The following is a 23,321-nucleotide window of genomic DNA, read 5'->3' on the forward strand; positions in this document are numbered from 1 at the left end:
GTGAAAAGGAACTAAAAAGCCTCTTGATGAAAATGAAAGAGGAGCGTGAAAAAGTTGGCTTAAAGCTCAACATTCAGAAAACTAAGATCATGGCATCTGGTCCTATCAATTCATGGCAAATAGATGGGGAAACAGTGGAAACAGTGTCGGACTTTATTTTTCTGGGCTCCAAAATCACTGCAGATGCTGACTGCAGCCATGAAATTAAAAGACGATTACCCCTTGGAAGGAAAGTTATCACCAACCTAGACAGCATATTAAAAAGCAGAGACATTACTTTGCCAACAAAAATCTAAGTCAAGGCTATGGTTTTTCCAGTGGTCATGTATGGATGTGAGAGTTGGACCATAAAGAAAGCTGATTGACGAAGAATTGATGCTTTTGAACTGTGGTGCTGGAGAAGACTCTTGCGAGCCCCTTGGACTGCAAGGAGATCCAACCAGTCCATTCTAAGGGAGATCAGTCCTGGGTGTTCATTGGAAGGACTGATGCTGAAGCTGAAACTGCAATACTTTGGCCACCTCATGGGAAGAGTTGACTCATTGGAAAAGACCCTGATGCTTGGAGAGATTGGGGGCAGGAGGAGAAGGGGACGACGGAGGATGAGATGGCTGGATGGCATCACTGGCTCGATGGACATGAGTTTGGGTAAACTCCAGGAATTGGTGATGAACAGGGAGGCCTGGTGTGCTGCAATTCATGAGGTCGCAAAGAGTCAGACATGACTGAGTGACTGAACTGAACTGAAAACTTCTACTTCTGTCCTGAATTTGTGTGAGCTATTTTAAATAATTTGACAACAATTTTATAAATTTACAGGAAACATTTCCCCTCAACTTATGTTTTTTAAAAACATAGATCTTCAAATTTTAACACTTTGACCTAAATAGAATTTATTTTGGGGTACTGTATGAAATTAAGTATTATAAAACACTTTGTTATTTGTAAACACTATCAATTATAAAAACATTAGAAATAAATAAATGGAAACCTCTTTTTTTATGGATAGTTGGATTTAGTTATAAAATTTCAACATCTTAAAGGACATTTCAATTTTACTTAAATGTGTTTTAAGATAAATAACCTAGGTTAAATATAATGTTAAAATCATAAAACAGATTTAAACGGACTCCTGTTTAACATCTTTCCCACTCCTAATCTTCTCTGATCCTTTTATAATCATAAGGGTCAAACACGTATGTTTATAGAAACAGTAGTTATGTTTTGTTTCTTAAAGCTAGTTTCTTTCCTGGGTATTAATAACAGGATTTTCAAAGTTGATGATGACTCAATTATTTCCGGAAAATGAATCTTAAACTGGGCATCAAAAAGATGATGAAATGACATGAAAATATGTCTTTGTGATTTTTTTAATTTATGAAACAAAGAGGAAATTGTCTACTGAAAAAAATTATATGGCTATACTTTTCTAAAAAGGAATTCATATGAGAGGGATATAAAGTAGATATAATTGATCTAGAGAAATGAGCATTTTTTGGCTCTTAAGTTTTTCTATTACTGCATAACAAATTGCTGCCAAATCGACAGCTTCAAATAGTTTTATATCTGTCACAGTTTTGTAAATCAAGTTATTTCAGCTTGGTGACTCTCATTCTGGAGTCATGCTTTTGCTCAGATAGTAGATGAGGCTGGAGTTATATGAAGACTTGCCTTGGACATCCAAGATGGCTTCTTCATTTCACACTTCAACTGGATAGGCTCTTCAGGCATCTCTGTCTTCCATGGCCTCTCTATGAGGCCAGGTCACAGCATTGTGGTCTAAAGTAAATTTTCAGTGGCTACTGTTTCCCCTATGATAAGAGCTCTGAGACCAAGGCAGAAGCTACAAGGCTTTTTGTGACTCAGTCTTTGATGTCACAAATCATCACCACTATGGCACTCTTATTTGTTAAATGGGGCCAGCCCAGATTCACTGTGGAGGATACTGCACAAGGGTGGTAATTGCTATAACTTGTTCTTCTGACTATATGCTCTTCTGCTACTTTGGAGAATTCAACTGTGTATTCAGACTAATAGCAGAGAATGAGAAAAGGGCAGAATACATACCTGAAAGTGTTAGTTGCTCAGTCATGTCCTACTCTTTGTGACCCCATGGACTGTACCCCACCAAACTCCTCTGTCCAAGGGATTCTCCAGGCAAGAATACTAGAGTGGGTTGCCATTTCCTCCTCCAGGGCATCTTCCCAAGCCAGGGATCGAAGCTGGGTCTCCTGAATTGCAAGCAGATTCTTTACCCACTAAGCCACCAGAGAATCTCCCAACTGAATGATAACAAATGAAAGTTTGGCCCCTTGAAGGGCACATTTCTTTATTAAATGCCAGATGTAATAACAACTTATCATACTATAACAGTGGGCATACTGAAAATGTTATAAAATTTTAGACCTTGAAGGGATTTGAAAGTCAATCTTTTTTTTCTGTTTTGTTTTTTGGCTACATTGCATGGCTTGCAGGATCTTAATTCTCTAACTAGGGACTGAACCTGTGCCATGGCAATGAATACACCAAGTCCTAACCACTGCACAACCAGGGAATTCCCAAAAGCAAATCTCTATTCAAAGACATTCCAACTAAGGCCAAGAGTGGTTAAATAACTTGCTAAAGGTTTATATAAATCACTGAAGACATTCTAACTCTTAGTTTACAAATTTGCATGCAACATGCCTCCTTCTTTTATCCACGAGTATTTGAACTAAAAGGCTTCCCTGGTGGCTCAGATGATAAAGAATCCACCTGCAATGTGGGAGACCTGTGTTCGATCCCTGGGTTGGGAAGATCCCCTGGAGGAGGGCATGGCAACCCACTCCAGTATTTTGTCTGGAGAATCCCCATGGGCAGAAGAGCCTGGTAGGCTACAGTTCATGGGGTCACAAAGAGTTGGACATGACTGAGCGAATAAGCACATTTGAACTAAAACTTTACTAACAAGACAACTGGACCTAGGTATGGCTTTCCTTATTAATTTTTAAGAGCTCAGAGAGTGACACCTGTGACGTATTAAAAAGTATATATTTAGAAAAAAAGCTCAAGTTTATTCTAGACTAATGATTCTCAAATTTGAGTAAAGTATGAGCCCCTTTAAAAAAAAAAAAAAAAGAAGGGAGAAAAACTCTCAATGGCCACATTATTGACTTAAATTTCTTTTTTAAAAAACTACATGATTATAGTTTTGTATCATATTTCAATTATATATTTGTATTATAGTTCAAATATAAAACTTTGTGTAAAATTCTTAGGATTAGAACATGTACATAACTATGAAACCAAAACAAATGTGCAAGTTTGTTCAATAATATCTAACACATATACTAGTTAATGGATAATAGCCACTTTATATGTAGCAACTTATTTAATACCCACAATAACTCTATAAGGTTGGAGACTATTACACTCATTCAATAAATGAGAAATCAAGATACAGCTGGTCAGTGGAGACCTGGGTTTCACAATTAATTGAGTATGAAAAATATTGTTGGACTAAAATTAAATTGCCGCTTGTAAATTGAGTGTGGTACTGACTATACCTCTGTAGATCTTCACTTAAAATGAGCACTTGAAAAGGTACAGGTACCCCAATGTTCATAGCAACATTATTTACAATTGCTAAGACATAGAAGCAATTTAAGTGTTCATCAATAGATGAATGGATAAAGAAGAAATGGTATATATAATGTATGTACACACACAGAGAGAGAAATACTACTCAGCCATAAAAAAGAATGAAAATTTGCCATTCACAACAACATGATGGACTTGGAGGGCATTATGCTAAGTGAAATAAGTCAAAGAAAGAAAGACAAATACTGTATGATATCACCTACATGTAGAATTTAAAACATACAAGAAACTAGTGAGTATAATAAAAAAGAAGCAGAGTCACGGATATAGAGAACAAACTAGTGATTACCAGTGTGGAGAGAGGTGGAAAGGGGCAACATAGGGGTAGGGCTTAAGAGGTACAAATAATTAGGTATAAAATAAGCTACAAGGATATATTGTACAACACAGGGAACATAGCCAATATTTTATAATAACTATAAATGGAATATAACCTTTAAAAATTGTGAATCACTATGTTGTATACCTATAACTTACATAAAATAAATTTTTAATTAAAATGAGTTGAAGAGTGACTAATTTCTCCCATCCCTTTTTTTCTCTTTTGTCAGCTGTTAACTACACCTTAAAAAGCACAAATTAATGTTATTTGGTCTTCACTTGAAGCGAATGTCTTCTTAGAAACTAAGTCCACAGATACATTCAAATCATTTGTCCATTTTATAATTGGATTATTTGTTGTTTTATTGTTCAACTCTAAGATCTTTCATTAGACTTTGACAGGGTGATATTGCTAGGCACCAATGCCATGATAAATGCAAAAAATCATGCGTTCAGAAATTACATACTTGTACTTGGTTACAACATGGTCATCTATGAGATCCAGAATCAAATCTGCTTTTACTGAAATTTTGTAGATTATAATTTAAAATATACATTTTAAATGTTTAATAAAATACTGGTATCAGAAATATCCCTTCCACTTACTATAGCAAAGTGCAAATTTTTCAAAGAGGTTAAGGCAGTGTTAGTTGTAATAGCAAAAGAATTAAAAAAATGTATTTTCCTAAAGCTCAGGGTAAAGAAAACAATTCTATACTAATATTATGAACTATAGCAATAAAAAGTTATAAGCATCTGGACTATACTGATGTATGCAAAGTCATTCATGAAACAATGTTAGCCACAAAATATGTCTTAGATATACACTCATACATTTTAACAGATTTATAAATGTGTCTACATCATTTTGTCTTCAGACAAAATCTATGAAACATATTCTTATAAATCTACCAAAATTTATTAATGTACTTATAAATGTATATAATTTTATCTTCAATCTATTTCAGATGTATTATATATAAATTTATTAAAGTACATGAATATGCATTGACAAAAAATGTAAGGTAATGTTAACAGAATTTTATGTTTATTGGTTTCAGAGAGCAGTATTTCACAAAAATGTTTCTATTTCATTAATATTCAGTACTCAAAAAAAGTCTGGGAATTTGTTGGGGAGAAGTAAAGGAAATGTCTTTTAGGTAGAAATTCTCAGAGCCTTTAACCCACTAATTTGCACTGTGAATCTCTAAAATAAAGAAGTTCATCATATTATTTATGTTATCTGTTATTTTAGTCTGTTATTTTCATCATGATTTACATTTATTTTGCTTGTGTAAATCTCATTTGTACTTGTTCACTGGAATTTATTGTCCCCAAACTATCAATTCTAATGGGACAGGTAAGTATGTCTGTTCTTCACCATTTTCCAAGTGCCTTAGCCAGGGCACACAGCTGCTGCTGCTGCTAAGTCACTTCAGTCGTGTCTGACTCTGTGTGACCCCATAGACGGAAGCACATCACACACAGCAGGATCTCAATAAACACTTTTGTAGTGAATGCATTACTTGGAAGAGCATTTTGAGGGACTAGAGCTTGAAGTTACATACTTTAGAAATGACCACTCTAAAGTTATTCAATTGTATAATAACTTCAAAGAAAATATTGTGTGAACATCTCTAGGCCATTAAAAATCCACTTAATAACTTATTGCTGGACTTCAGTGGAATCCATTACTACTTCATGGAACTAAAGGGATTTCTCAGAGAGCGTGTTATGGCCTGGAAAAATCTTGCAAAATCATTTTTATACTCTGCAACTCCAAATGACAACTGGAGTAAACATGACAGTAACCATGGAAGCAGTTGAAAGGAATCACGTTTGCATCAATACCAACAATTCTGGGGAACACATACGGTGACATGAGATTTTCCATCGAGAATGTCTTATTTAAATAGTTCAAGTAGACATGTCTTCTGGAAATTGCAAATTACTGACTCATTGGTTCTCTTTTAGGATAAGCGATTTCACATATAACTTGACTTTTCTGAATAATTCAAATCCATGTTGACAGCTATTAAAAATATTTAAAATATATGTCTTACCTACCTGATACAATAACTTATAGTTTAGGATACTTAAAAATTCTTTGTTTTTAATAACCCTTGTGGAAGTTACATAATGCTATTGTATATTTTAAGAACAAGTGAAAGCTAAACACTTCATCTACTAAGTTTCATGAATTTCCTCTACCTGCCCTATCAGTTCAGTTCAGTTCAGTCGCTCAGTCGTGTCCGACTCTCCGCGACCCCATGAATCACAGCACGCCAGGCCTCCCTGTCCATCACCAACTCCCGGAGTTCACTCAAACTCATGTCCACAGAGTCGGTGATGCCATCCAGCCATCTCATTCTCCGTCGTCCCCTTCTCCTCCCGCCCCCAACCTTTCCCAGCATCAGAGTCTTTTCCAGTGAGTCAACTCGTCGCATGAGGTGGCCAAAGTATTGTAGTTTCAGCTTTAGCATCAGTCCCTCCAATGAACATCCAGGATTGATCTCCTCTAGAATGGACTGGTTGGATCTCCTTGCATAGAAGTGTTAAAAATACTAATTTCATTAGTTCTGAGCAGTGTTGAAACAAAATAATAAAAATTAATACAAAATTTAATTATTTTTTTCCCAGTTACCAACGTGGAAATAATTTTACCAGATGCCAGTGCCACCACATCATGACACATCATTAACTGGTAGCTCATGCCTAAACTTTTGAACTTAATATTTGGCTGTGGGGGAGGGGGCACATGTCAAGTCAAACAAAGAATGCATTTCCAAAGCAGCATTTGCAAAGGTTAATCTCGGTATAGACTGCAAAGGGGAAAGTGCAGTGTCCAGTAATCGATCCAAGACCTGCTTCAAGAGTTTTTCCCCCCTGGTTAATAAAACACCAGAAGAGATTCTTTTTTGAACTTAAATTTTTGCTGAAATGGGGATTTACTGATGTATGAAAACTAATTCCCCAAATTTGAGAATCTTCAGTAAATCGATTTGACATTTGAGAATAAAGATCTCTTGCTTCTGCCTGCATCTTCAGCACAAAAGATGAAGGATACCTGGCTATTTGGTAATCTGCGGGGTTGGTGGGGGGGGTTGTTATTTACATAATCCTCAAACCAAAGGTGGCCTTACAGCTCAGGAATCCTCTGAACACTCAAGGCCATTGTGGCCTAGGCAGTTAAGTGGCTTTCCCAGGAACCCAGGTATCCTACCTCGCCTGCCGTTCACCGCCCCCCGCCCCCCCACTCTCGACCTAACCCTCTTTTTCTCCTACACCAAGCTCAAGCACCACCAGCTAGAGTGAAGGTCAAAGCTAACAAACTGCTATGTGGTCCGCCAGCTCTGAGGGGTCTCTCCTATCCCTCTCCTATGCCCGTTGTTAAATGTTGTTGATGAAAGGGCATTTCTGAACATTTTATTCCAAGGACACAGTCAAACCAAAAGATGATTTGGGTGGGTAGAGGTGAGGGAAAAAACAAGTACAGGATAAAAAGCGCAGTTTCTTGGAGACTTGTCAGGAACTGAGAGTGGGGAGAGCGGGGGTGTAATTAAAAGCAAAGTCTAGACTGAAAAAGGCGGCTGTACAGCACCCAAGCAATGGAGGAGAAAAGTGGGCTCAACTGTTCTAAGCGGCTTCAAAATGAATCCTGGCGGAGCCCTGCAGGGAGGCTCGGGCCACGGGTGGATACGCAGCGGCTCCCGGGAGGTGCAGAGGGTGGGGGAAGCGCCAAGCTGGAACCGTACGGCCAGCACTCCCCGCCGCTCTGCTTGCACTTCTTGATGTTCCACGTACTCCCGGGCTCTCCCCAATCTTCCCCTCACCCTCTCTTGAGCTCTCCGACTCCTCCCCCGCCGCCTCAGCTCTCCCACCTAGCTCGCCAGGGGTCCCCGGTCCCGCTCCGCGCTCTGCACGCTCCCAGCGCGCAGCCCCTAGCGGTGGGTCTTGCGAGGCCGGCCTCCGCGCGCCTCCCTCCCGCCTCCCTCCTCCCTCCCTCCCTCCTCTCCGTGCTCCCCAGCCCTGCTCGATCCAGCTTGGGGAGGCGGGGAAGCTGCCCGAGCGCGACCGCAGCGGCAGCCACCCTGCAAGCCGCCAGCCGGAGGCACGGTCCCTAGGCCCTAGAGCCCGGGGAGGCCCCCGGGAATCGGCACTGCTGGCGAGAGCTGCGAGGCCCGCCCCTGCCCTGCGCGGAGGGCGCGGAGGTGAGTCTGCTGGGGAGAGCGCCAGACGCGGTGGCAGCTGCAGAGTTGGGGGTCAAGATGCGGTCGGTGCCAAGCATGCCTCTTTCCCAGGATTCTGCGGCGTCCGCTGAGCTTCTGGGGTTCCTGATCGCCTGGTACCTTGAGGCAGGGAGTGGGGAGGGAGTCAGTTCCATGGATTCCGTCCCCTACTTCCCCGAGCTCCCAGAAAGTCCTGCGGTTGGTTGGGCCCAGGAGAAAGGAGGCCAGAAGAGACAGTGTCCCAGGTAGGATGTGGCCCAAGGGAACGAAGGGAAAGGACGGACAGGTTACCTTAGCCTGCCTGATACTCTTCTAGCCACTTTAGGTTCACGCAGCGTATTTCACTGAAGATCCGGCAGCGCTGCTTTGCGAACCTGTATATCTTTCTAGTAGTCATTTTGTTTATTACCCAATGATGTGACCGTGGTGTGTTTAGGCCATTATGTGTTAGAAAGTAATTGGCCTCTTCTTTGAGTGTCCTAAATTATCTAAGCCCTGTATTCAGCCACAGCCAAAACTTGTTGAAAATTATGGCCTAAAAATCTTGCTCTTAAAATAGAGCAGAGAGATAAAGAGAATTTTTGTCGAGAGATTTCCAATTATTATCTTCCTTACTGCTTTGGAGAAGGATTGGTGTCAGTTTTTGCCCCTCAGGCAGTGCATTTTTTAGATGGAAAAACTTATTCCAGGTCATGGTTACTTATCACTCATCACCTTGAAAGTGGGAGAAGTAGAATTTCAACTCCTGCCCCACCCCCACTCTCTTAACTGATTGGATCCTAGTCCTGCTAACAACCCCCGCGCTGGGAACCTTTTTAGTTCTCTGCAAACCACATCCCCGCCACACCCACATACTTTTTTCACCTATATTATTTCTTCGTCGTGTTGATCTCCATTTATTTATTTTTTCTTTCTCTAAGTCTCTGTTGTTTTTTTTATGTCTGCAGCTGTCTCTGTTTCTTTTCAGAAGAAAAATACCCATCCTCGAGATTTTGAAACATATTTAGAAACATCATTTGAAAGGCTACAGTTTCTTTGTCTTAGCTAGTCAGACTTGGGGAGGTGGGGGTGTGAGGGGGTAGGGGATGGAGAGATGTTGACGGAATGAGACAATATCAGTAATGATGAATTGAGCAAATTGTGCAGAAAGGAAATGAAAAGCTGTATATCCAGGTCACTTTTTATTATCTAGTGACATGGAAAACAGACTTATAGTGAGAATAATTATATTTTAATACTGCAGTTTCAGTGAAGAACATATTCAGGACATCGGGGAGATGCATTTATTCTGTGTTCAGCCAGTAATCATGAATTGACTTAACTATGACATTAATATATCACCCCCTTTGGGCCTGTGGGCTTGCTGTCTTCATCAGCAAAATGAGGTATCTTATCCGGAGACCTATTACATCTCTTTTGTCCATGACATTTTTGGATGCATTTGACAAGAATATTTATCGTATTCTTATGCACTATGTGTCAGAGACTGTGGAGGGAGTGATGGACAAGACAAACATGGTTCTACCCTGAGGGAGCTGATTTTTCTTGGTCAATGAGTAAAGAATAATTATGTAAGAAAGGAAACTTGACGGGCTCAAAACAAAACAAAATTGGAGTGAATCATTTTACTGAAGAGACATGATAGCCTGTTCATAGGATGGGAAAGTGATTGGTCCTTTCTACTTCAAGGAAAGGATTCTGTGACTGGAACATAGGGAGAAACAGTCATACAGGATGATATTGAAGAGTTATACTGGGGCTAGCTAGTCCATTCAGAGCCTTCAGGTCAGATTCATTTAGGTCAGAAAGGTGTGTGAGTGAGGGCTGAGTTGTGTCCAACTCTTCGTGGCCCCATGGACTATAGCTGGCCAGGTTCCTCTGTCCATGGAATTTTCCAGGCAAGAATAGTGGAGTGGATTGCCATTTTCTTCTCCAGGGGATCTTCCTGACCCAGGGATTGAACCCACGTCTCCTGAATTGGCAGGCGAATTCTTTACCACTACCACTGCCACCTGGGAAACCCGTAGGTCAGGAAGGTGACTGTAGTTCAAAATGCAACATGAGGCCGTTGATTTTTAAGCAGGTGATCAGATCAGAAAGATATCATCTGATCTACATTTTAAGACTGTCTTAGCTGCTACCTGGAGAATGGTTTGGAAAGAAGCGAAGAACTAAGTAGAGAGACCCATTAGAAAATGCCTGCAGAGTTCAGGTGAAAGATGAGAGAGACTTGGATTAAGCTGGTGTCCTTGGAGAGAGATTTTTAAGAAATATTTTGGAAAACAGAAGTTGGTGTTGGGTTTTACGTTAAGGGTGAGGGAAAGCAAGGACTTGAAGTTCACTTCTAGATTTCTGGCTTGACCAAATGATGGGTATGTGTGCTTAGTTGCTCAGTTTTGTCTGACTCTTTGCAACCTCATGGACTGTAACCTGCCAGGCTTCTCTGTCCATGGGGTTTTCCAGGCAAGAATACTAGAGTGGGTAGCCATTCCCTTCTCAAGGGGATTTTCCTGACCCAGGGATCGAACCCATGTACCCTGCTTTGCAGGAGGATTCTTTACCACCTCAGCTACCAGGGAAGCCCAAATGGTGGGTAATGATATCATTTACTGAGAGGAGAAAATTTGGATGAATGTGAATAGATCTGAGTAGAAAAAGCTGTATCATTTTTAGCCTGTTAACTTTGAGATGTCTCTGAGGAGATCATAACAAAAGCTGCTTGGAAGGAGAAAAGGGATGGTGTCCAGGCCAGAAATGGACAGATTGTCCTTTGATAGGTGAGATTGATAATGGTGAATTTAAGGTGAGCTTTCAGATTTTTCTTTAGCAGCTTTCACCAAATTGAGTACAGATAACAGTGAAAATGGATAGTTGGGTTCTTCCACAATTAGAGATTTGCCAAGTAGATGTGATGGAAAGGAACTATAACAGAATACCACTGCCTGGGTAGCTTAAACCACAGACATTTATTTCTCACAGTTCTGGAGGCTGGCAAGTCCCAGATCAAGACACTGGAAGATTCAATCTGGTAGGGGCCCACTTCCTGGTTCATAGACTTCTCTCTGTGACCTCATGGCAGATGGGAAAAGAGAGCTCTTTGGGCTCTATTTTACCCTGTTGATAAGGGTTCCACCCTTGTGACCTAATCCCCTCCCAAAGGCTGTGCATACTAACATCCTCACATTGGGAGTTAGGAGTTCAACATATAAATAGTTTGGGTAGGGTAATAAACATTTAGTGTGTAACAAGAGTCCATCTTTTTAAGTGAGTAATGATAAGTACAGACTGTGAAATCTAGGATGGATAAAGAAACCAGTAGAGTGAGAATATAGTAAACAGATCTGATTGCTCCTGCTATCTGGAATTATCAGTGTGAGTATTTTACTAAATTATTGGAAGGCCAAGAGGTAGTGCTTGGAGATATCTGAGGTGAGGTGGAGGCAAAGATTTGTTGCCTTAGATGAAGGAAATGAAGCCGTGAGATTGAATGGTTCATCCATTTGAATGATGAAGTAGTGGACATGATAACTGCTGGGGCAGAGAGGAAGACTGTGTTGGTATTGGGGGCCAAAGTCACTAGTAATAATGAATAAGCCAGAAATCAGTAGCGCATAGGGAGAGGATGTTTCATTTTGCCATGAGCTTCAAAGGAGCTTGGGGTTTGCAGGACAGAAGAAGAAAGGTTCAGTGTAGCCTGCAAAGTAAAAAATACACCAACCTATTGCCTGGCCCCAGAGGATTACCTTTTCTTGGTAACAGATCCAAATCAGCAGGCTTTGAAAGTCATCAAGATCTCTGAGAACAGCAGTCCTTTCAGAGTTATTATCATCCAATAATTAATGTTCTAAATGTTTGTGAAACAAATGTGGTTCTGTTTTATAAAATTAATATAGTACAACAGCTGCCATTCAGCCAGAGGAATGTCAAGGAAACTCCACTAAATTGAACATCTTAGGAGGTGATGTATCTGAGTGTAATAGAATTCTTAGCTTGATAATATACTTCAGGTGGGAGCAGTGACAAATTTTTTCTTCCTGGGCTCTTAAAATCACTGGATGGTGACTGCAGCCAGAAATTAGAAGACAATTGCTTGTTGGAAGGAAAGCTATGACAAACCTAGACTGTGTATTAAAAAGCAAAGACATCATCTTGCCAACAAAGGTCTGTATAGTCAAGGCTATGGTTTTTCCAGTAGTCATGGATCGATGTGAGAGTTGGACCATAAAGAAGGCACCAAAGAACTGATGCTCTTAAACTGTGGTGCTGGAGAAGACTCTTGAGAGTCCCTTGGACAGCAAGGAGATCAAACCAGTCAATCCTAAAGGAAATCAACCCTGAATACTCATTGGAATGACTGATGCTGAAGCTCCAATACTTTGGCTACCTGATGTGAACAACTGACTCCCTGGAAAAGAGCCTGATGCTGGGGAAGATTGAAGGCAGGAGGAGAAGGGGACAACAGAGGATGAGATGGTTGAATGGCATCACTGACTCAATGGACATGAACTTTGGCAAACTCTAGGAGGTGGTGAGGGACAGGGAAGCCTGGTGTGCTGCAGTCCATGGTGTCGCAAAGAGTCGGACATGACTTGGCGACTAAACAACAACAACAACAACAACATACTTCAGGGATTAAATGCATACATTAAGTGAAAGGTCCACTCAGGAAAACTGTGACCTTGAAATTTCAAGGAACCTCTGTACTACTTAAATCATACTGTTAAGTAAAGCTCACAAAGTTGAAGTGTCATAGTGTTAAATATAAGCTGCTGCTGCTGCTAAGTCACTTCAGTCGTGTCCGACTCTGTGTGACCCCATAGACAGAAGCCCACCAGGCTCCCCCGTCCCTGGGATTCTCCAGGCAAGAACACTGGAGTGGGTTGCCATTTCCTTCTCCAATGTGTGAAAGTGAAAAGTGAAAGTGAAGTCGCTTGGTCGTGTCCGACCCTTAGCGACCCCATGGACTGCAGCCCACCAGGCTCCTCCGTCCATGGGATTCTCCAGGCAAGAGTACTGGAGTGGCTTGCTGTTGCCTTCTCCGAAATATAAGCTAGCAATCCCCATTATTATATAGCTATTAGTCTTAGAAACAAAAGAATTTTAGGTTGGAAAGGACTGTAGAGTCAAGTGCAACTTTTTTGTTTTAACAAAGGAAACTGAAATTCATGATAACAAAATGATTTCAGAAGCCTAGGCCTCTTCTTTCTCCTTGACACCACATAAACAAAACTTTCTATAAATGTCATAGTCTTCTCATTTATTTAGTCTGTGTCACCTGTAAATAAGATCAAAAGAAAAGGTAGAGAAACTCGAGGGCCATGCTAGTCCAAGTCTGGCCCATGAACTAGGACCATCACTTGGGAACTTGGAAGAAAGGCAGGTCTCAAGCCTTCTCCAGACCTAGAGAATCAGAATGTGCATTGTAGCAAGATCCTCAGGTGATCCTACCCACATTAAAGCTTGATAATCGGTCCACCCGGAAACCCTTGTCTGCTCAGGTCAGGGGAAACTATGATGCCTGAAGAACTGAGGAGAAAATCCCTAGTCAGACAGAAGGACACTCTTACTGGAACACTCTGAAATGTGAATGTTATGAAATAACAGGAACAAAGTATGCTGTGCGGTGGGATGACACATTTTAAGGAATGGCACTGTCCTTTCCAAAAAATGAAGATAGGAAATTGCAAAATAGTGAGTGGACCTTCTGAGACAGCTCAGAGCCTGCAAGGGAAAGGGCTGCATTCTCCAGCTTCCAGCATCCAGGGGCCACTGTTACTCTCTTGCTAGGGTTACTTTTCATTATTACAAACAACAATGTGACAAGAAATGTGACTGAGCATCAAAAAGCCATATCTGTTATCTCCAAATACCCAAATGAGTATGTGGTTGAATCCTGCCTCTTTTAGTATAGTTGTTGTCAATCTTGGCTGCAAATTAAAGCACCTCTGATGCTGGGAAAGATTGGGAACAGGAGGAGAAGGGCACAACGGAGAGTGAGATGGCTGGTTGGCATCACCGACTCGATGGACATGAGTTTGAGTTTGAGTGAACTCTGGGAGTTGGTGCTGGACAGGGAGGCCTGGCGTGCTGTGATTCATGGGGTCGCAAAGAGTCGGACACGACTGAGGGACTAAACTGAACTGAAGGATATCGTTTAAAATCCTAATGAAAAAATCTCTTAAAAAATTCAGACTGAACCTTAGACTAATTAAATAAAAATCTTGGGTTCAGGGGTGGTGGTGACTGGGTATCACTATGTGGTAAAGCTCCTCAGGTCACTGGAATGTGCAGCTGGAGTTGAGAACCACAGCTTTAGAAGGTTGTTCTCCATTGTGGAAAGAGGCAGCTCTGAGACTGAGATTCTGCCTCTCCACTTAAGCCAAGTAATAGGTACCTCTACTATACCCATAGTACTGAGCAGAATCAGCAAAAGTCAGGCCACACTCTGCTGTGTGAAAGCCAGTGGGATGTTCAGGACATTGGAGGAAGAAGGATTCTTTTTTTTAAAGAAGCATATACTAGTTTAAAAAACAAAAATGAGGCATATGCTCTCAGCAAGTTTTTATTAAAATTTGAGTAATAACAGTTATTGCTGGTGGGAATGTTCTAAAAACTGGATTGTTGTGATGGTTACATAACTGTAAATATACTGAAAATCATTAATTTATATATTTTAAATGGGTAGATTTCATGATATGTAAATTATACCTCCATAAAGCTGTTTTTAGTTGCTATATATGCTTCAATATTTATAATTTCATCATATTGTTTAGAAGACCAAGAAGCCAGTACTTGTTTAGTGTCACTGAAGTGTTAATACCTAGCTGAATGCCTGGTGGGTCAGGCTCAATAAGACACTGGATAGGGGAATGGTTGGGGATTGATGGTGAGTATCCTTATGACCTTTGGCTGTGGACAGATTTCTAAATTGATGTCAAAAATAAATAAGTTGATGTCAATCATCAGCGATCCCTACAGTTCACAGCACCCAGTGGGCACCGGTGCCTTTTCTAACCTGTTTATGGTATGGCATTGAAAGGGGAAACAGGTTTGTGTAGAGGCTAGAGTGCTAGGTCTTTCATAGAAGATTATTTATTTGTAAGTCGCTACAACACAGGAAAATTTGTATTTGATAGCCAATAAACATAGGTGTGGGCTTCTCTGGTGGCTCGGTCGGTAAAGAATCTGCCTGTAATTCAGGAGACCCAGGTTCGATCCCTGAGTCGGAAAGATCCCCTGGAGAAGGAGATGGTAACCCACTCCACTATTCTTGCCTGGAAAATCACATGAACAGAGGAGCTTGACAGGCTACAGCCCATGGGGTCACAAGAGTTGGAAACGACTTAGTGACTAAACCACCACCACCAAGCATAGGTGTCCTTATCTCAAAGTATAATCTGCAACACATAAGATGGGGAGATTATATCAGCCATGATATAACCTACAATTCCCAGCTTCATTTGGGAATATGACATACCCCCTTGTTATTCAGTTTGCATTGCTATGAGAGGCCAGGTATGCACAAGACCCCTGATTGTGCTTGATGTAATAGGCTTTCTTATAAGGTGGATGGAAGGACGTGTATAGCATCTTCTGTGGCCTAAACATAGAGGAAAAATGGGTTGGTGGGAAGGTCTTAGAAGGATGTTGTTGCTTTAACTTATTGAAGAAGATCCTAAAATATTTTTATCAACTGAAGTTGTCAGGCAATACATTTTTAAAATTGAATTTCTAGACTAACCTAAATTTAACCAGAAAGCTTTTTTGTTTAAAATCTTCCTACCATGAATTAGACTGCTTTCTTTCCCTAGTAATTTCAACATAATAAACATATAAAGTTTTGGTGATTTAGAACCTAGAAATATCATAAAATCATACCCATATAAAGGTATATAATGAATACATACTGAGCCTAGGAAATATTTTGGGAGTTACTTGTAATTTTGCATATCTCATTAAAATTCAGGTTATTTGAAAGTCTGGAAGGCTTGGAGTTAGTTAAGCTTTTGCTATAATGCTATTATATTTCTTTTCTGAAAATTCAATTGGTTCTAGAAAACACGAACACAAAAAGAGACTCAGATCCAAGTATGAATATTAATGAATCATTCGTAATTACCATAGTTTATAAACAGAATTTCAAAGAATAAATCTGCATAGTTTTAATAAAATTACTGTTTCATAATTTTGAGAGAATGATTTTTAAATGAGGATGCATACAAATTACCCAAGAGTTTCAGCTGAAACAATTTAATAATCTGACTTAAGTGGATTTTAATATTCAAATGGTGAATAGTGGTTGGACTGCATTACATTGGGCAATTATTCTCAAACTTTAATGTGCATCAGAACCACCTGAGGACTTTTTATAACACATTGCTGGGCTCCACCCCCAGGGTTTCTGATTTAGGAGGTCTGGGATAGTGCCTAAGAATTCACATTTCTAACTAGTTCTCAGTACTGCTGATGCTGGTTCAGGGACCATACTTGGACAACTGCTGTGTTAAGAAATCATATTCCGATTTTTCAAGCAGAATTGCAGCTTTGCTTCTGTGCTTGTCTAAAGGACTTACAAATGTCTTCCAAAAAATGAAAGCCTAAAAAAAAAAGACCCCAACTCTCCCGCAAAGAAATTCTTTATTGTTATGAACAGTTGAAAGTGAAAGTGAAAATCGCTCAGTCGTATTCGACTCTTTGCAACCCCATGAACTATACAGTCCATGGAATTCTCCAGGCCAGAATACTGGAGTGGCCAACCTTTCCCTTCTCCAGGGGATCTTCCCGACCCAGGGATTGAACACAGGTCTCCCACATTGCAGGTGGATTCTTTACCAACTGAACCACAGGGAAGCCCATAAACAGTTGGGTTTTATGTTTATTTAAATACTGAGAGAATGTAGAGGTTATCTTTTTGCAACCCAAAGATCATGATAGTAAAATCTCTAGTTACATAAAATTAGATGGGGATATTTGATATGTCATCTGAGGATTAAGCAGACATCTCCAGCAGCAGGAAACTTGTCCAGGGTGCTTTCCCCACTCTCCCCAGAAAGGTTTTCTCTCCAAAAGGCTTAAAGAGCACTTTTATATAAGAGTTTCCAGTAAAATTAAAAGGAGGGGAGAGGATCTATATAGGACTGCCAACTCAAACAACTTTTATCACTATCCTTTTATGAAAAACAGACATTTTGACCCCTAAAGTTAGTTAAGATATACTCTCAGAGGAAAGGACAGCTTAGCAAATTGAATAATTTTATGAAAAACTCCCTACGGTATCCATATACTTTTTAATTGCTGTTGACCAGTGATAGCTTCATATTTGGGAGCCAGTGCCCTAGTACTTTGAAAGTAAGGTCACAGAAAACCAAATTTAATTTTGGGTCCTTGAGGTTTTAAGCTAGAAGGAACCTGTAGCGTACCTCCCTTGAAACATTCTGTGTAATTTTGAGATTATTTTGCAAGTACAATTCATATATATAGAATGATTTGAGGTAAGGAGACACCATGTGATACTTTTCTCTCCCTGATTTTCTAGAATAACTATGCTCTGATCATGCTATCTAATTCTTAATTATATGCTGATATGAGTTTGTTTTTCTTTCTCTTGCTTTTTAATCCAAGTATATCTTGTCTTTTCTTAAATGGAATGTAAACTTAAGTGTAAGCGCTGTGCTTCTCTTCTTTATCTCTTCTGTGCAAAGTATACAGTGGCCTGAATAAATTCATGCTGGACCACGGAAAAACAGGTTTCCCTTTAGATTATAGTTGCATCACTCCTTGTCAGTGGAAATGTACAATGTAAGGTACTTATGACTCTTACTTTGTAAAAATATATTTATTTATTTCACTGCACAGGATCTTAGTTGTGGCATGTGGGATCTAGTTCCCTGACCAGGCATCGAACCCAGGGCCCCTGCATTGGGAGCTCAGAGTCTGAGCCACTGGACCAAGGAAAGTCCCTTATAACCCCATTTTTTATGGACATCACAATTGTAAACTTCAGCTCAGCTGTTAACTAAGTGATCCAAAATGATGGCTTACAGAATTGAAAGGAGATTCATGGGATTTTTACTCCAGTGTCTCAGCACCCATAGTTTGTGGAGAGGAGGTGCTTTTCAGGTCTATGTACAGGTGAGTTCCACAGGATCCACACATACTACTTGGCTCTTTTTTCCTCCCCTCGAGAAGCAGTATATACCTTCACGGTATTTGCAGTGCCCCCACAGAAAATGGGTTGCTACCTGGGGGTTCTCCAAGAATTACCCAGCAATCAATCATGTTTTTTTTTTATAGTATTAATAAAGTTAGGTCTTTGGTTCGTTTTGATCTAAAATTTGGATTTACTGATGATTGATTGATTAATAGCTATAAATCCAAACGATATAGCTTTGTAATTGTTGTTCAGTTAGTTCTAAGTCATGTCCAACTCTTTGCAACCCCATGGACTACAGCACACCAGGTCTCCCTGTCCCTCACTATCTCCTGGAGTTTGCCCACTTTATAGCTTTGGGTTTACCTAAAACTATCTGAGCTATGATTCATACTTTATTTAGAGTTAGTATTTCTTTTGGAGAATAAAACTAATGGGTGACTTTTGGTGATCTTGATAGTTTTAAGATATCCCATACAATGTTTGCACTGCAGTGTTAGAATTCAGTTCAGTTCAGTCGCTCAGTCGTGTCCGATTCTTTGCGACCCCATGAATCACAGCACGCCAGGCCTCCATTAGCAGAGGTCAAAAGACTTATATGTGAAGCTGAGTTGTGTTAACTACAAAGTGCACTGTCTTTGATAAATTGCTAAAGTTCTCTAAGCCTCTGTTTCCTCATCTTTAAGATGGGCATAGTATGTACTTCACAGCCATCTGAAAATTAAATAAGGTAATATATGTGAAAATATTGCAAAGTACGAAATAGTATGTGCCATTATCATATGCTTTCAGCAGTATACAAATAATCCATCTCTCAAATCCATTAAAAGTTGTTTTTTTTCCTCATGAATGCTTTTACATTACTTAAAACTTTGATGAGAAGAGTCTCATTTATTAGACCAACTTCTATTTATAGGCACAGTCATATTATTAAAGGGTTCAGTTAAAACTTGCCATTAGAAATACAATATGAATAAGACCCAGACATGTTAGGACAGAGTCATCTATTAATATGTATAAGATACATGGTATTATGAGGTACCCAGAGATGACATTATTAGGCCCTAATGTATTTTTACTTGTTCACATTCTGATTTACAGAAGGGGTTTGAACTTACTTTGTAAAATAAGCAGATCAGTGATACTGTTTTTATTTTTGCTTGCATTTAAAAAGGTCTTGATCATCATGATTCTTGGATTTAAAGATTTTGCAATTCTTACATTTTGGGAGATGCTACGATCTCTACTCAGAAGAACTTGAGACTGGGATATAGGAAACTTGGTTTCCTGTGTGAGAATCTAGTAGCTCTCTTTACTCTTAGATAATATATATGACTATCGGTAGGTCAGTCAGTTCACCTTGAATTGTTTAATGAAATGAGCATTGATTTAATTACTTCTGGTTTCTTAAACTGCTCCTGATTTTCTAAATACCAGGAATATCTCTTGGAGGATGCTGACAGTTTTGTACCACCTTAGTGCCTCTGACACTCCCCCCACCCCTGCTTTTCAGGGTGTGTGAGATCACCCCAAGGGAAAGCAGATAATTATCGCCACTTATGGTTAAAGCGTCTGCCCCCAATATGGGAGACCCGGGTTCGATCCCTGGGTCGGGAAGATCCCCTGGAGAAGGAAACGGTAACCCACTCCAGTATTCTTACCTGGAGAATCCCATGGACGGAGAAGCCTGGTAGGCTACAGTCCACAGGGTCGCAAAGAGTCGGACACGACTGAGCGACGGAACGGAACGGATAACTTGAAAAGTGAGAAATGAAACATGTAACAGACTAAAAAATAGTGAGTTTTCCCCTTTCCCAGGACCCAAGTTAGACACTGAGATGACTAGGTAATGCTACGGAGCAATGACATGGCTGAAGAAGGAGAATGTACTAATATGAACACAACCATCTCTCTTCCACCTTGCCACTGCCCCCATATCTTTCTTTAATTCCTTCCAGGCACCCAAATGACACATACCTTGCTAGATTGCCTGGATTCTAATCCTGGTTCCTTAGTTTCTCTTTTGTGACCTTGTACAAATTATTTTCTGCATGTGTCAGTTTTTTCATCTGCAAAATGGGCATGACAATATTAGTACCTGTCTCACAAGGTAGTTGTGAGGATGAAGTCAGTTAATCTATAAAGCACAAGAGCTGGCACACAGTGTGTGCTATATGAGTATCAGGTAATATTATTATCCTTCTAAAGATTCAGTTCAGTTCAGTTCAGTCGCTCAGTCGTGTCCGACTCTCCACGACCCCATGAATCACAGCACGCCAGGCCTCCCTGTCCATCACCAACTCCCGGAGTTCACTCAAACTCACGTCCATCGAGTCAGTGATGCCATCCAGTCATCTCATCCTCTGTCGTCCCCTTCTCCTCCCGCCCCCAATCCTTCCCAGCATCAGAGTCTTTTCCAGTGAGTCAACTCGTCGCATGAGGTGGCCAAAGTATTGGAGTTTCAGCTTTAGCATCAGTCCTTCCAGTGAACACCCAGGATTGATCTCCTTTAGAATGGACTGGTTGGATCTCCTTGCAGTACAAGGGGCTCTCAAGAGTCTTCTCCAGCACCACAGTTCAAAAGCATTAATTCTTCAACGATCAGCTTTCTTCACAGTCCAACTCTCACATCCATACATGACCACGGGAAAAACCATAGCCTTGACTAGACGGACCTTTGTTGGCAAAGTAATGTCTCTGCTTTTTAATATGCTATCTAGGTTGGTCATAACTTTCCTTCCAAGGAGTAAGCGCCTTTTAATTTCATGGCTGCAATCAGCATCTGCAGTGATTTTGGAGCCCCCCCAAAAAAAGTCTGACACTGTTTCCCCATCTATTTCCCATGAAGTGATGAGTAATTTACTGATATATTTGGAGTCATTGAACATGTTCCATTTCTAGGGTAAAAAGTTGAATTTTCCTCGCTCCAGTAATTTCAAATTCCAGTTACTAAAAAACCAGAAAAACATGTTTTTGAAAAACATTCCACCTGTTCCTGTAAAATCCATTAAGTTCTCTGAAGAGATCCACATCTGCTGTTAGTATAAAAGAAATTGAACATTGCAGATAAAATGGAAGAGTGTTTTTCATTCAGACCCAACAGTGACACTGATTCATGGCCATCTGATTAGTATTCTTGAGCAAGTTACTACAAATATGAACTTTCCAGGTGTTAGTCACTAAAAAAAGAATTTGACAGATTTTTTCCGAAAAAAAAAAAAAATAACTGCATTATATTCAAGGCAACCAATGCAAAATAAGGGAAGAAAAAGATTTCATAAGTATTGTGTAATTTAAGACCATAAACACATTACTAATTGAGAGTCCCTGAAGTCGAGGGGGCCTTAGAAAGCATCACTACGAACAAAGCTAGTGGTGGTGATGGAATTCCAGTTGAGCTATTTCAAATCTTGAAAGATGGTGCTGTGAAAGAACTGCACTCAATATGCCAGCAAATTTGGAAAACCCAGCAGTGGCCACAGGACTGGAAAAGGTCAGTCTTCATTCCAATCCCAAAGAAAGGGAATGCCAAAGAATGCTCAAACTACCACACAATTGAACTCATCTCACATGCTAGTAAAGTCATGCTCAAAATTCTCCAAGCCAGGCTTCAGCAATATGTGAACCGTGAACTCCCAGATGTTCAAGCAGGTTTTAGAAAAGGCAGAGGCACCAAAGATCAAATTGCCAACATCCGCTGGATCATGGAGAAAGCAAGAGAGTTCCAGAAAAACATCTATTTCTGCTTCATTGACTATGCCAAAGCCTTTGACTGTGTGGATCACAATAAACTGTGGAACATTCTGATAGAGATGGGAATACCAGACCACCTGACCTGCCTCTTGAGAGACCTGTATGCAGGTCAGGAAGCAACAGTCAGAACTGTACATGGAACAACAGACTGGTTCCAAATAGGAAAAGGAGTGCGTCAAGGCTGTATATTGTCACCTTGCTTATTTAACTTATATGCAGAGTACATCATGAGGAACACTGGGCTGGAAGAAGCACAAGCTGGAATCAAGATTGCTGGGAGAAATATCAATAATCTCAGATATGCAGATGACACTACCCTTATGGCAGAAAGTGAAGAGGAACTCAAAAGTCTCTTGATGAAAGTGAAAGAGGAGAGTGAAAAGGTTGGCTTGAAGCTCAACATTCAGAAAACAAAGATCATGGCATCTGGTCCCATCACTTCATGGGAAATAGATGGAAAAACAGTGGAAACAGTGTCAGACTTTATTTTTTGGGGCTCCAAAATCACTGCAGATGGTGATTGCAGCCATGAAATTAAAAGACGCTTACTCCTTGGAAGGAAAGTTATGACCAACCTTGATAGTATATTAAAAAGCAGAGACATTACTTTGCCAACAAAGGTCCGTCTAGTCAAGGCTATGGTTTTTCCCGTGGTCATGTATGGATGTGAGAGTTGGACTGTGAAGAAAGCTGATCGCCGAAGAATTGATGCTTTTGAACTGTGGTGTTGGAGAAGACTCTTGAGAGTCCCTTGTACTGCAAGGAGATCCAACCAGTCCATTCTAAGGGAGATCGATCCTGGGTGTTCATTGGAAGGACTGATGCTAAAGCTGAAACTGCAATACTTTGGCCACCTCATGAGAAGAGTTGACTCACTGGAAAAGAGTCTGATGCTGGGAAAGGTTGGGGGCGGGAGGAGAAGGGGACGACGGAGAATGAGATGGCTGGATGGCATCACCGACTCTGTGGACATGAGTTTGAGTGAACTCCGGGAGTTGGTGATGGACAGGGAGGCCTGGCGTGCTGTGATTCATGGGGTCGCGGAGCGTCGGCCACGACTGACTGACCTGAACTGAACTGAACCCCCTTTATACGGGAAAACTTTCTCGATGATAAGTTAATGAGACATAAGGTGGATGACAGAACTCTATAGTATTTAATTCTTTATTATATTTTGATGGCTACTTTTCTGAAAACAGTAAACCCCAGATTTCATTTTTTTAGTAGTT

General features: G+C 40.4%; 1 protein-coding gene across 3 annotated transcripts in view; it reads left to right on the forward strand.

Moving 5' to 3' along the window:
* Positions 1-7,987: 7,987 nt before the first annotated feature.
* Positions 7,988-23,321, forward strand: part of STEAP2 (STEAP2 metalloreductase) — a 31,069-nt gene continuing 15,735 nt past the window's right edge. Inside the window, exon 1 of one of the 3 annotated variants that reach the window (XM_055421041.2) lies at positions 7,988-8,171. The gene's annotated coding sequence lies outside the window, so the exon portion shown is untranslated. The other 2 variants (XM_055421039.2, XM_055421040.2) reach the window with 2 other exon arrangements.

Source organism: Moschus berezovskii, chromosome 3 (genome assembly GCF_049115385.1).
Source record: "Moschus berezovskii isolate FMDL1 chromosome 3, NW_MosBer_1.0, whole genome shotgun sequence".
Lineage (NCBI taxonomy): Eukaryota > Metazoa > Chordata > Mammalia > Artiodactyla > Moschidae > Moschus > Moschus berezovskii.